The sequence below is a fragment of the Dryas octopetala genome, chromosome 3 (genome assembly GCF_963921425.1).
Source record: "Dryas octopetala chromosome 3, drDryOcto1.1, whole genome shotgun sequence".
NCBI lineage: Eukaryota > Viridiplantae > Streptophyta > Magnoliopsida > Rosales > Rosaceae > Dryas > Dryas octopetala.
Window position 1 is genome coordinate 21,128,904 of NC_141368.1, and position 12,505 is coordinate 21,141,408.

Sequence of the window (12,505 nt, forward strand, 5' to 3'; positions counted from 1 at the left end):
ACGTAACACACCTAGTGGTCAAAGATCGATCAAGATCAAGCCTCAATAGCCCTTGATCAAATATTAGTCATTCAAGAAGACTTGAAGATTCAATAATTCGATTCAAAAACAAGTGTTCATCACCCTTGGATTAAGCACAACTTTGGAGATTGAATCAGAATATCATTCTTGTAAAGAATAGACATACAGAGATTGTAATCCTCAAATTTATTAAATACAAATATTTTGTATACTTTTCTCATCTTATTTATATTTGCAGGATATAGTGTTCACACTTTGCACAATCACTTTCAATATGACTTTATAGAGAATATTGCATAAACTAAGTCTTAGCTGTTGCATAAAAATAGGATTAGCAACTTTTGGGATTAGCACAATGAGAATAGGATTGAGATCTTAAGGGAATCAAGCTTTAGCAAAACAGTCCACTAAAGATCAATTACATTCATTTTATAGAGATCCGAGAATTGATGGAATAATCTTACTAGGAAGCCATTAGGCAATAGAGCCTTAAGGTCCCCAATAAAGAAAAGAGCAATTTTGATCTTCCAAACTCCAAAACTTCAACATTAAGTGTGAGACCCATAAAGTTTCAAATTTATTTTGAGATTTTTCCTTATTTTCTAGAATTTTTCTAAAATTTATTTGGCAGAAAATCTAATTTTTCCACCTTTGACTAGTATTTTGACCCGAGTTATACCTTGGAAACATAGTGCTTTTACCCACAGACCCAACAGTACAAATCTCGTATTATTCCGAGTTCGAGAAATTATTTTGTAAATTTCACAAGTTTCCTTTTTTCCTTAGGTTATTTTGTGGAACTTTAATTTTTTGCAATTTTCTTAAGGGCAAATTGGTAATTTGACCCCATAGTTAATTAGTACTAGTCGATACAAGTCAGTAGTATTTTTCGTGGTATTTTTTTTGAGTCTCAAGTTATTTTTAATTAATTTTTGAAGTTGGAAAAAGTAGAAAGTTAGAAATTACCAGATCACGCCACGTGGCACGATCTAGGCCGCTGATCACTACATGGACATGCAGATCCGACGGCTGCATGTGCAACCATGTTGCAGGGCCTGTGCCATGTGGCAGTTTGAGGATACGCCACCTTGCGACGATTGGGCCGGGTTGGAACAGTCAACTCGGGCGAGTTGACCCACTTTCTTCCTCCTATAAATACCCACGCCAATTCCTCTCATTTCACACATTTATACTTGGCACTTTTCCTGTAAGACCCCGAAAATTATTAATATTTGGGTTGATCAATGGGATGAAATTTGGGTTGATCAAAGCGATAAAATTTGGTTTGAATTGTTGATTGAGTAGCTACTAGTTATCGAGGATTGTTGGTTGAACAACTAGTGATTGAAGGAAAATGAAATTTTAAGTGGAAAGACAAAATCAAAACTGTTGTTATTGTTTAATGATGCAGTGAGTGAATTGAATTTGGTGATGATGATTGGATGAATTGATTAATTTAATTGGGATGGTTTGATTAATTGATCTACTGGAGATTTGTGAGTGATTATGTTGGATTTTTCTTTAATTGCATCATGAGTTGGTTTGATGCAATGAGTGAATTAGGTTCAGATATTTTATTTTTGGCCTAATTATATGAAAATTGTTTGTTGTGTCTGCTTGTATGCTAGACAAGTTAAGTCTAGGATTAATTCCTAGGACTGAATTGATGAATGTGGAAATCTAGAGTTTAATGGTTGATGATTGGTGAATGTTTTACCTGTTGGATTGATTAGGACGAGGTAAGTCCTAGGGTTGGATCAGAGGATGATTTTGATATTAATGATGATTATTGGATGATGTTAGGCATTATTTTTGCCATATTTGAGATAAGTGATATTCAAGGATGATGAATTGGATTTTGCATAAATGATTGGATATTTATTCATGTTGATTATTATTAGGAGATTATGTGTTTTACTCATACGAGCTCTAGTGAGCTTACCAGGTTTGTGTTGAACCCGGTGCACTATTGGACATGGTGTAGTGTGGTTTTGATTTTGTAGGATAACCAAGTGGAGGATGCAGAGGGGAAGAAGACATGGCAAATGGGCTACTCTGATTTGATTTAAATAAATGTATTTTCAATAAATTATGAATTTGAAATGCATTTTATAAACGTTTTTGACTCATTCAAATATGTTGTATTTGAATTGTTTATTACTGATTGTTTTTGGGAGCTATTACATTTCCTAAGTCACTCATTCTCTCTCTTTTTTCTTTCACTTCAAATCTTGTTTTCAATTTATCTTGAATTCTAAAGCTTTGATCGACGATCTGTTTTTGCCTACACGTTCATGGATATGAGCTCTTCGATTCTAGTAGTGTGAAGACTAGGTTTTAGTGAAGTTTTAAGAAAGTCATTTCTAAACTTCATAGGTAAATTCTTAATCTATGTCGAAGTTCTGTTGAAATTTTGTTAGATTAATCTTTTATTGATTAGACTCTTTTAATCTACCAAGACTCTGCCCGTGAGAGGTCGTTTGTCAGATATACCCTTAACCCAGCTTATTTAATAAACTGTTATTTAAGTTGTGGTTATAAATGAAACGCTGCTTAATTGTTTAATTGAAATTGGACTAAATAAATATTGAGGCCATATTAGTGGTTACCAAACAACGTGATAACTAAGGTCAGTCCATGAGCATACAGGCATTGGGTACTGAGCCATAGATCCCTTAGTTTCCCCATGCACTGACCTAGTCACGTTGTAGGTTCATATTTGATCAACCTCCACTACAATAAATTAAAATGAATCTAGAAACCACACATTTTGACATAAATATTTACCTCGGGGTGGGAGGTGATGTTGGATTAAGAATTCAGAGAAGCCTAGCAGTTACGCTAGTGCCAAACCTCTGAATTATACATAGTCTTAACAGACAAGGTCATCGGTTTACATGAAAACCGTTTTAACACTAGTTGTTGTCAGACTAGAAACTCCAGTTGCCTGAAAGTGATCGTTGTGACGTGGCAAATTGTGACTTGTACTCGAGAATAAGTAAGAGCTTTGGACGCCAGGTAAGGGGACAACACACCTTGACTAGTGGTTTTCTTGCATGTATTATATATAGTAAATATTGTGTGATAAAGCTGCATGTTTATGATTGGCATATCTGCTTGGTTTTATGATGATGAGAGTATTGACTGTTATGCATATTCCCGTGAGAATGTTATTATGTTTGACTTGAGAGTGAAAGGTCCCTTACGGTAGACTATGGGCTTCGATTCCCTAAACCTCATGAGGGGTTGTACAGACAGACGATTGGCTCCACTTTACCTGTGAGCCCTCGTCTAGGCGGTATAACCATGAAATGGCTACTTTCGCTACCTTGTCCACGTCAAATGACTGCAGGACTTTGTTTTGTTTATGTGAAAGGGTAGTTGGCCCTAATGGCCAATCAACATGTATGATTTTGAACTTGGGCTCGAAAAACAATATTGTGAAAGTTGTATGAGCCTGCTATTGGTTTTACAAAGCTTGGAAACTGGTTTGTGTTGTGCATTTAATTTAAAATTGTCTCAAACTATTTTCAAATCTAGCAGGGAGTTCCTTGAGGAGGAGCAATGAACATATGAGATGCTCACCCCTACATTGTTGTTTTTCTCCCCCTTAGGTGCTGCACGTGTGTACTTTGACGACCTCGATTGAGAAGGTGGCGGTGTGGTCTCGAGCTTAATTGTCAACTCATGTGTTGTTGTTTAGTCGGTATATATCATTGAGCAGGTCTTTAATGGTCTCTTACTATCTTTATATATCCTTGGTCATATCCTGTATATAAACTGAGTCCTTGGGTTGTCTGTTTTTAAATTATCGAGTTTGTATAAACAGTTTTGAAGTTACTCTGAACAATAGTAGTTTCAAAGGTTGGTTTATAAATAAATTTTTGTATATTTTTCCGCTGTAAACTTAAGCATTCTAATCCAACCTATTTTACTAAACCAAAGGCATAACTTTTTTTGGGATTATAACACCGGGGAATTGGTTGTTGTAGTGTTGAATATTCTCAAGATAAGTGCCTCTGTTACGTAGCCAGTTTTGGGGCATGACATTAAAACTATTACATCTAAATTTCAAATGCCAAGAAAAGATAATGGCAAATTATTTATAAAAGAAAATTACAACAATTGACTAGGATAAATGCTTAACCTGCAAAGAAACACTCTTGAGCTACAGACCTTATTTCCTAAAGATATAAAAAATTAAAATTGGATTGATTGCCAATTCATGAAGCAAACTTGACAGTGAATCAAATCATTATGGTGCTTCCATTTTACCTCTTTTGTCTTTGGCCCTTACCCCAACATCAAACACATTTTCACCATTGTTAGGATTTTTTTGCTTACAAGTCCGGTTCATTCTCTCTACTATAGTTGCTTGTAGTTCTTTCTTGTTGGCATTTTCAGTATAGGGCGCCAAAATATTTTCATTGGAATCTTCTAAAGTCTCCTCAACAACCAAATCACGCACATGTAATGCGTCAATGTCTTCTTCTTCTCTTTGTTCATCTTCCTCTTCCTCTTCATCAATCAAATCAATATTTTCATTTGAGCAATCGGAACTTTCGATCACTTAACTCTTCATTTTCTTTTGAATCTTCAGCTTTGTGTTTTAGTGTTTCTATGAGTTTTATGAGCTCTCTATTACCCTATAAAAAACACATCAATGGAGAAATTGAAACCAATTAAAACATTGTTTAGCATTGAAACATGGGAAAAATTGTATAATAATAAATTATAGAGCTAAAAACATAGTAGGGAAAACAAATAAAACTGCTAAAACACCACCAAATAATTAAACATCATGGTAGGAACAAAATTACCTCAATAGATTTGTATATTTTGTTACCAATTAAGGTTCAAATTAGATATATCCAAGCATATACATGCAGCATAGACTACACATAAGACAATACAATAGTCTTTGTAACAAAACAACATGTCATACCTATAAATTTTGAAGAAAGTCAGCTATGTCAGTTGTACAGGATGGGCATTTATTATGTTCTTCTGCACCCGCAAAGTTCGTCTGCCCTGGCATGTCCTTTGTCTCATTAGACCTATACCAACAAAGACACCCTTTATGCAAGCTTTGCAGAAGTTGTGAGCACATGGTGTAGTAATTGGGAGAATCATAACATCCCAACATATGTGGTATTTAAACTCTGCATAGGAAAAATTACTCAACAAACACATCAATAGGCATTATAATGGTGAAAAATAAAAAGAAAACAAGGTGTTATACTTATTACATGGGTACAAATAATAAAACTGTAGAGATTAAATACATAGTGTATAAAAAACCTATACCTTCCAGAAGCCTTTCTCTCACAAAATTTTGTTTTTGCTATCTGCCTCTTCTAATATTCTTCTCATCTTTTGAATACTCACTAACCACTAGGTGGTGGGGGCTTTTTCCATATCCAGCAATCTTTTTCCGCCTGAGATGCACAATAATATGTTTAGTATATCCTTAATTCGATAAAAAACAGCATAGAAACAACTATAATCAAGTAGCCTCGAAACAATCTTACATCATAGTCCCATGAAGGAGATTCCTTTCTTTCTATTAAATCAATGGCATTCTTCAACTCGTTAATAACTGGTAGAGACCTTGGATGGTTTCTATGATCATCGCTGCATATATATTTGTCAAAAGTTGAGTTGAGAGTGCACAGAGAAAGAAAGAGAGAAATAACGAGAGAACCAGACAGAAGGAGACAAAGAGAGAGAGAATCGAGGATTCATCATAATATACCTAATCGAAGGAGCAGGTTCATTGTCACACCTAACAAAAAGATATCTGCATACCTTAAAACTCTAAGAGAATAAAACTCTATTAATAAACTTATTAAGCCAAAATCAAAATCTAAATGATAATTGTAAACTAATCTATTGCAAGCATGGGTAGATTTTTACTTGTTTTTTATTCAGTTTTCGCCAGCATTTCTCAATTCTATAAATCTCATCGTATCGTAGTCCATGTCCCTTTTGTGGAGCATAGAGAAGAGCCTCTCCTTCTGGGATATGCCTAAAAAAATATCTTAGAAAAAAGAACATGTTTGCTAAGAACACAAGAATAACCCAAATAAAAATTAAAAACAAAATCATATAATATTTCAACTTTGCTGTTAATAGTTTCTTGATAAGAAAGAAAGATTTTTCTATTTGAAAACAATACTACCCATTCAAAATATACACAAAACTCACATAACCACTCGAACAGGATAACTCTTGAGGCAGCTTACTCTTAGTGCCTTATTCACCGCTCCAAACTTCTGATCCCAGAAGTGAGTCTTGTTTGTACGTTTATTACCTTTTAGGTCTCTTTCCCCACTGTACAATTCAACATAAAGATTAGGAGAAAACATATAAAGCTAACATTAATATTATTATCAAAGATATTTATATAATTACAACAATTATATTACCTCCATGTGTAACGAAACCACTCGTTATGGTCCTTGTCATCTTCATAGCCTCCAAAGAGAACCACCGACTAGGCACCATATTTTGCCTACCCAGCAATCCCAAGATCCATAGAAAAGTGAACACCCCATTGTCTACAGGTACCCCTATCTACCCAAGACTCTCTTACCAACACCCCCTGATTCCTTTCTAGGTCATTTTCGGCAGTAATGGGCCCAAAGTGGTCCTGAGCAACTGTCACAAAAATCCTTGCACTAGAGGCATTGGCCTTTTCGGGCTTCTTCGCTCACTCTGTGATGAAAGCTATGTCAGTACGGTTCTCGTTTTGGAGGTGATGGTAAACTCTAGGTCGTTGTTCCAATTTGGGATTGGGAATTAGTTGCTTTGCCACACGAATTGCATAGACCAGCGCAGACTTGATTCGAGGGTGGCTCGCAAAATTGGCTAGGATTGATTGGTGACAAATTGCACATGTACGATTCCCTTGCGAAACCCATTTTTAAAAGCACTTAAGGCAGAAGTTGTGGCCGCAAGGTGTCTGAAATCAACAAACAGTGAACTCCATCAACATAATTCTTCAAAACCTTAATTAAGAGAAACAAAAATCTTTTCAAAATCGAAACAACGGCGTACGAACCATAACAAGTCTCTCCAGAATCCTCATGCAAAATGAACAATTCAAGGCCTCACCAAGAGTTCCGAGCAAATCATTACCGTCATTGATTATCACCATGTCAGGATTAAAGCTCTCGTCATTGGACGATAGTTTTCCTTTAGACATCAGCTCCTGACGTTTCTTCGCCTACTTTCGCTTGGTCAAAGTCTTGTCTGCCTCAATGGCTTTGATCGGTCGTTGGGGTGCAATCAGAACAGTCCCACTCGAGAGCATCTGCCATTGTTTGGGGGTGGGGGTGGGGGTGGGGGTGAGGGTGGGGGGGGGGGGGGGGGGAAGGAAAGGCAAGTCACGTGCCAGGGGGTGGCACGTGAGAGCCTCCTCCGCCAAAGGCTTCGTCTTGCTTACCATGCAAAGGCTATCACTGTCACAAGGGAGACCACAATAGCAACAGCAACAACGTGGGCCATTGAAGGATATATAAGGAAGAGATCAATGACGAGCAGGAATGGAAGGTCATGTTGAGCTATATCTTAGCTATATAGGACACCCTTTATGCATGTTTTTTTCTTTTATTTTACAATTTTTATTAATCAACAATTGTCCATGAGATTTGAACTCAATACTTACTTCAACTAATAGAGATTATGTGCCATCTGTTGTTATCCTACCTCAAGTGCAAGGTTTTCAAGTTTTAGTATTGAAATGGAAGTAAGGAGTTGTCGTACCCAAGAGATTGGATTGAGATTTCAACCACAAGCTAGATTGATTTTAGGAATATAAAACTAACAAACAACCTATTATGTACTATGCAAAGCCTAGACTAAGCATAATGGTATGTGCAAATGTGTAGTGTTGAGTTATTGTTTGGTTGATTAATGACAAGTGACACTAAAATTAAAGACAAGTTAATATAAATGGAAAGCAAACAAATTCAAGTACAAGTTTAAATTGATGATGATATGAGATTTAGGGTTGTTAGGGGTTCACACTAACTCTTCCATGTAACAAACAATGCAATTAGTGATTATGTCAAATTAGATATATTAGAATCCCTCCTAATCCCCGGCCAAGGTGAATTAGGGCACATCGATCCTCTTTCATGTTATCAATTACCCCACCCAAGGTGATAGCTAACTACTTAAGATCAATGTCATAGCAAACCCTAGGTGCATAAAGTTCTAAAGATGAGTAATCCAAGCAATTAAAACAATCCAACCAAGGTGCTATTAAATTACCATGTTCTTATGCAACAAGCTTTAGAAACTAAAGGTTCTTATCCAATTTTTACATGACAACATTTCTCATATGCACAAGTGGTAAATTCACACATACAAGTCATGATCTTTAAACTAGCATAAGAGCATATATATCCAACAGGGCATTTATATCACAAATCACAAAGTCATTACATAGTTGGCTAGGGCTACATCTCTAGCCCCAAATCAAGAAATTACTCACTAGCCATAAAAGTTACAAACAACATCACAAATTGAAACATAAATAGAAACAAGAGGGAAAAGAGAAAACACTAGATGTTGAAACCAAGCTCCCAAGGGATGTCACTCCTTCAAGGATGCCCAAAATAGCTTCTTGTTCCAAGTGCCTCCAAGCTCCTCTTACAATAATAGTGGTGAATATGGTAGATGGGTGCTATGATGGTGTTTGGCTTTTTGGAGAGGAAAAGTTGATGGAGGGAAGATGGTGAAAAGAAATGATGAAGAGAGATGAGAAAAAGCTAGGGTTTTGGAAGATGAAAGATGAAATGTATGTTTTTGATCTGAGATGATGGAATGAGTGAAATTAGAGAGGATGGAGAGGGGAGCTCGAAATTGAGAGAGTGTTTTATGGGTTGGGTGAGTTGTTATGTTTAGAATATGTGGCTAGGATTAAAAGAAAATGAAGGGATAAGGTTTGGTTAATTCAAAAATGAGAATATTTCATCTTATCCTTCAATGGATGATGCTTGAAAGATGTTGAGATAGGTGGATGTTCTCTTTGCCTCATTTAGAACCTTCATATTGTGATTTTTGAATTTTTCTTAGAATGAGCGAACAAAAGGGGAGGAAATAGAGCATGTGATAGACAATTACTCAAAATGGAAAGATGCCTTGGGACCACTTTATCCTTTTGCTGACAAGATTTCTGAGTTGTCTTTAGAGTGCAATTTGGAGACCTTAACCAACTCAAAAATTTAAGTTTTATATATCAATAGAAAGCTCTGGATGTATTCTTTCCAACCATATATTATATGACTCAATCCAATCTCGGACCAAAACTTTATGCCTCACACAATGCAGTTGACTCAGTTCTCATCGAGTGCAGTTTTGGGCTGATTTGAAATTCAAAATGAACACCTTAGAAATCTTCAAATGTCACAAAATTCAACCTGAAATAACTTCAAGGTGTTAGCTTTTATCTCCAATTGGATTCATGTCAAAATCTATTAAGGAGAATAAATGGTGAAATTTCTCATTTTATTGGTCGGAAGCCAAAAACACAAAACTAAATGAAATTTAAAGTTTTTAATCAAATGAACTCACAAAAACTAAGTAAGAGAAAAATAAAAGGATATGAATTTATTAACATATCAAATACCCCAAAACTTAGGTTTTGCTCATCCTCAAGCAAACAAAACACACAATAAAAAAAACACAAAATAGGGCTATGAATTTCATAAGCACAAAATATTTCATAGATTTTCCTCTAGTACTAATAACAATACAAAAAAACACATGCTTAAGTGAGTGTGTGCACTATAAACCATATGTCAATTTAATGCATTCACAATATATCAATTCAAACTTAGATAACCAAACACTCATTAGAATACTCTCTATTTTCACACAAGTGTTTAAAGGTTAGTGTATGCACTCAATGTAATGTTGTGCATATGCCTCCATATGCTTGCTACTCAATCTCATCTCCACTAGTCATGCACAAAATATATTGGATCAAAAGAACTTTTATTAGGTTGTAATGAGGTTTAGAATGAGTGGTTAAAGAAATAAAAATGAAAAGTTATCACAATTTTTAAGCAAACATAATGAGCAATTCTCTTGTTAAGATTTAAGAACTTTAAAATGCTTGTCAAAACTCAACCCTCAAATCATTCTCCCAAACTTAAACTAAAAACACTTTTTATTTCTTGAATAACTGTTTTTTTATCCAATCATTTCAATCCGGACATGCAATTTCATTATCAAAGTTATCACATCCACACCCTATTTGACAGTTGAAGATACAATCACAATCACGATTCTCTTTTTTTTTTTTTTTTTTTTTTTTTTTGCATACATAGAACACCCCACATTTGTCTTTCCCAAAACCCCCAAACTTATTTCTTTGCAAGCACCTTAACATATCTCAATCTCATATTGCTCACTAGTTAGCTTGGAAAGGGTAAGACTAGTGTTTAAGCAAAAGGGTAAAACATTTGTAGTGGAAAGAAATGAAAGGCTAACATAAAGGCACAAAATGACAATCTAATGGATATAACATATTTAGGGATCATGCTCATTTGGCCATGGTAGATTCCTAATGCTTAGATCATTTCCAAGATGCATTCATACATGACACAAAGCTTTGAGAGATATAATATGCACAAGATTGATCACACATGAAGAACAAAGTGCTATAAACAATACATGCACTTCCATTAGGTTCAAAACTCACATATATGGCTTAATTGGTTCACACAAGTCTTACTATGCTTCTCTCATTACAGTGCACCAATTTGACAAAGTTTGTGTAAATAGATTCAAACAAGGTCTCATAGTTCACTATTAACAAGAGAGGAACTTTTAAGACCTAAACATACTCATTCTCTTCTTAGCCCTTATTAAACAACAAAAATTATAAATTTTCAACAAAAGTTACCTTCCCCTCACACTTGAATTTAACATTGTCCTCAATGTTAAAAAGTCACTTTGAAAGTTTTTCAATGAAAAATTCATGCATGGGGTGAAAGATAAACAACACACAACACACAACACAAAACACAACAATATAAACAACAAACCAAAAATGAAGAAACTAAAAACAAGGTCAGGATCAAGAAAAACTCCCCCTTGTAGACCTCCAACACTTGGGTTGGCTTTATGGTGCACAAGGAGCATCCTTAAAGTAAATGACTTCCTCTTCTTCATTGACGCTAGCCGAGAAGTAGGGCTTCAAACGGTGGCCATTCACTTTGAACACATCTCCACTCTTCATGTTCTTGATTTCAATGGCTCCATGAGAAAATACTTGAACTACTTGAAATGGACCACTCCATCTTGATCTAATTTTGTCCGGAAACAACTTTAATCTTGAATTGTAAAGAAGAACAAGTTGGTTTGGCTTAAAATTCTTCTTCACAAGCTTTTTATCATGGTATGCTTTGGTTTTCTCTTTGTATAACTAGCATTCTCATATGCTTCATACCTCAACTCATCAAGCTCACAAAGATCAAGCTTTCTCTTCTCACCGGCCTTGATAAAGTTAAAATTCAACTCCTTAAGTGCCCACAAAGCCTTGTGTTCAAGTTCCATGGGTAGATGACATGTCTTCCCATATACAATCCTATAAGGTGACATTCCCAAAGGTGTCTTGAATGCCATTCTATATGTCCACAAAGCATCATTCAACTTCAAACTCCAATCCTTCCTTGAAGTGTTCACCATCTTCTCTAGGATATGTTTGATCTCCCTATTTGAAATCTCAACTTGTCCACTAGTTTGTGGATGATAAGGAGTGCTCACTTTGTGCTTCACATCATAGTTCTTGAGTAAGGCTTCAAGGGGCTTGTTGATGAAATGTGATCCTCCATCACTAATGAGAACTCTAGGAGTGTCAAATCTTGAAAAGATGTTTTCCTTGAAGAATTTCATAACCATCTTGTGATCACTTGTCTTGGATGCCACAGCCTCAATCCACATTGACACATAATCAACACACATAAGAATATATAGATTATCATAAGAACTAGGGAATGGTCTCATAAAGCAATGCCCCAACAATCAAATAATTCAACTTCCAAGATATTAGTTAGGGGCATTTGATTTCTTGATAAAATATTTCCAACCCTTTGACATCTATCACAACTAATAACAAAAGCATATGCATCTTTAAATATGGTAGGCCAAAAGAATCCACTAGTGAGTACCTTTAGTGCGGTTTTCTTGCCTCCAAAGTGTCCTCCACAAGCATATGAATGACAATGCTTAAGAATGCTTTGAACTTCATCTTGGTGCACATATTTTCTCATCACTTGATCTTTGCACATTTTGAACAAGAAGGGATCATCACAAATGTAGTGTCTTGCCTCTTTTAAAACCCTCTTATTGGCTTGATAGTCAAACTCTTTAGGCACAAATTTGCCTTCACTAGCATGGTAGTTCACAAAATGCACAAACCAAGGCAAAGAATCTTCTCTACTAGTTATGACAAAAAGGCTCTCATCCG

At 35.5% G+C, this 12,505-nt stretch overlaps 1 pseudogene; it reads right to left on the reverse strand.

The window, feature by feature from the left end:
- Positions 1–4,276: 4,276 nt before the first annotated feature.
- LOC147291748 (E3 ubiquitin-protein ligase ORTHRUS 2-like) lies at positions 4,277–7,492 on the reverse strand (annotated as a pseudogene).
- Positions 7,493–12,505: the final 5,013 nt, after the last annotated feature.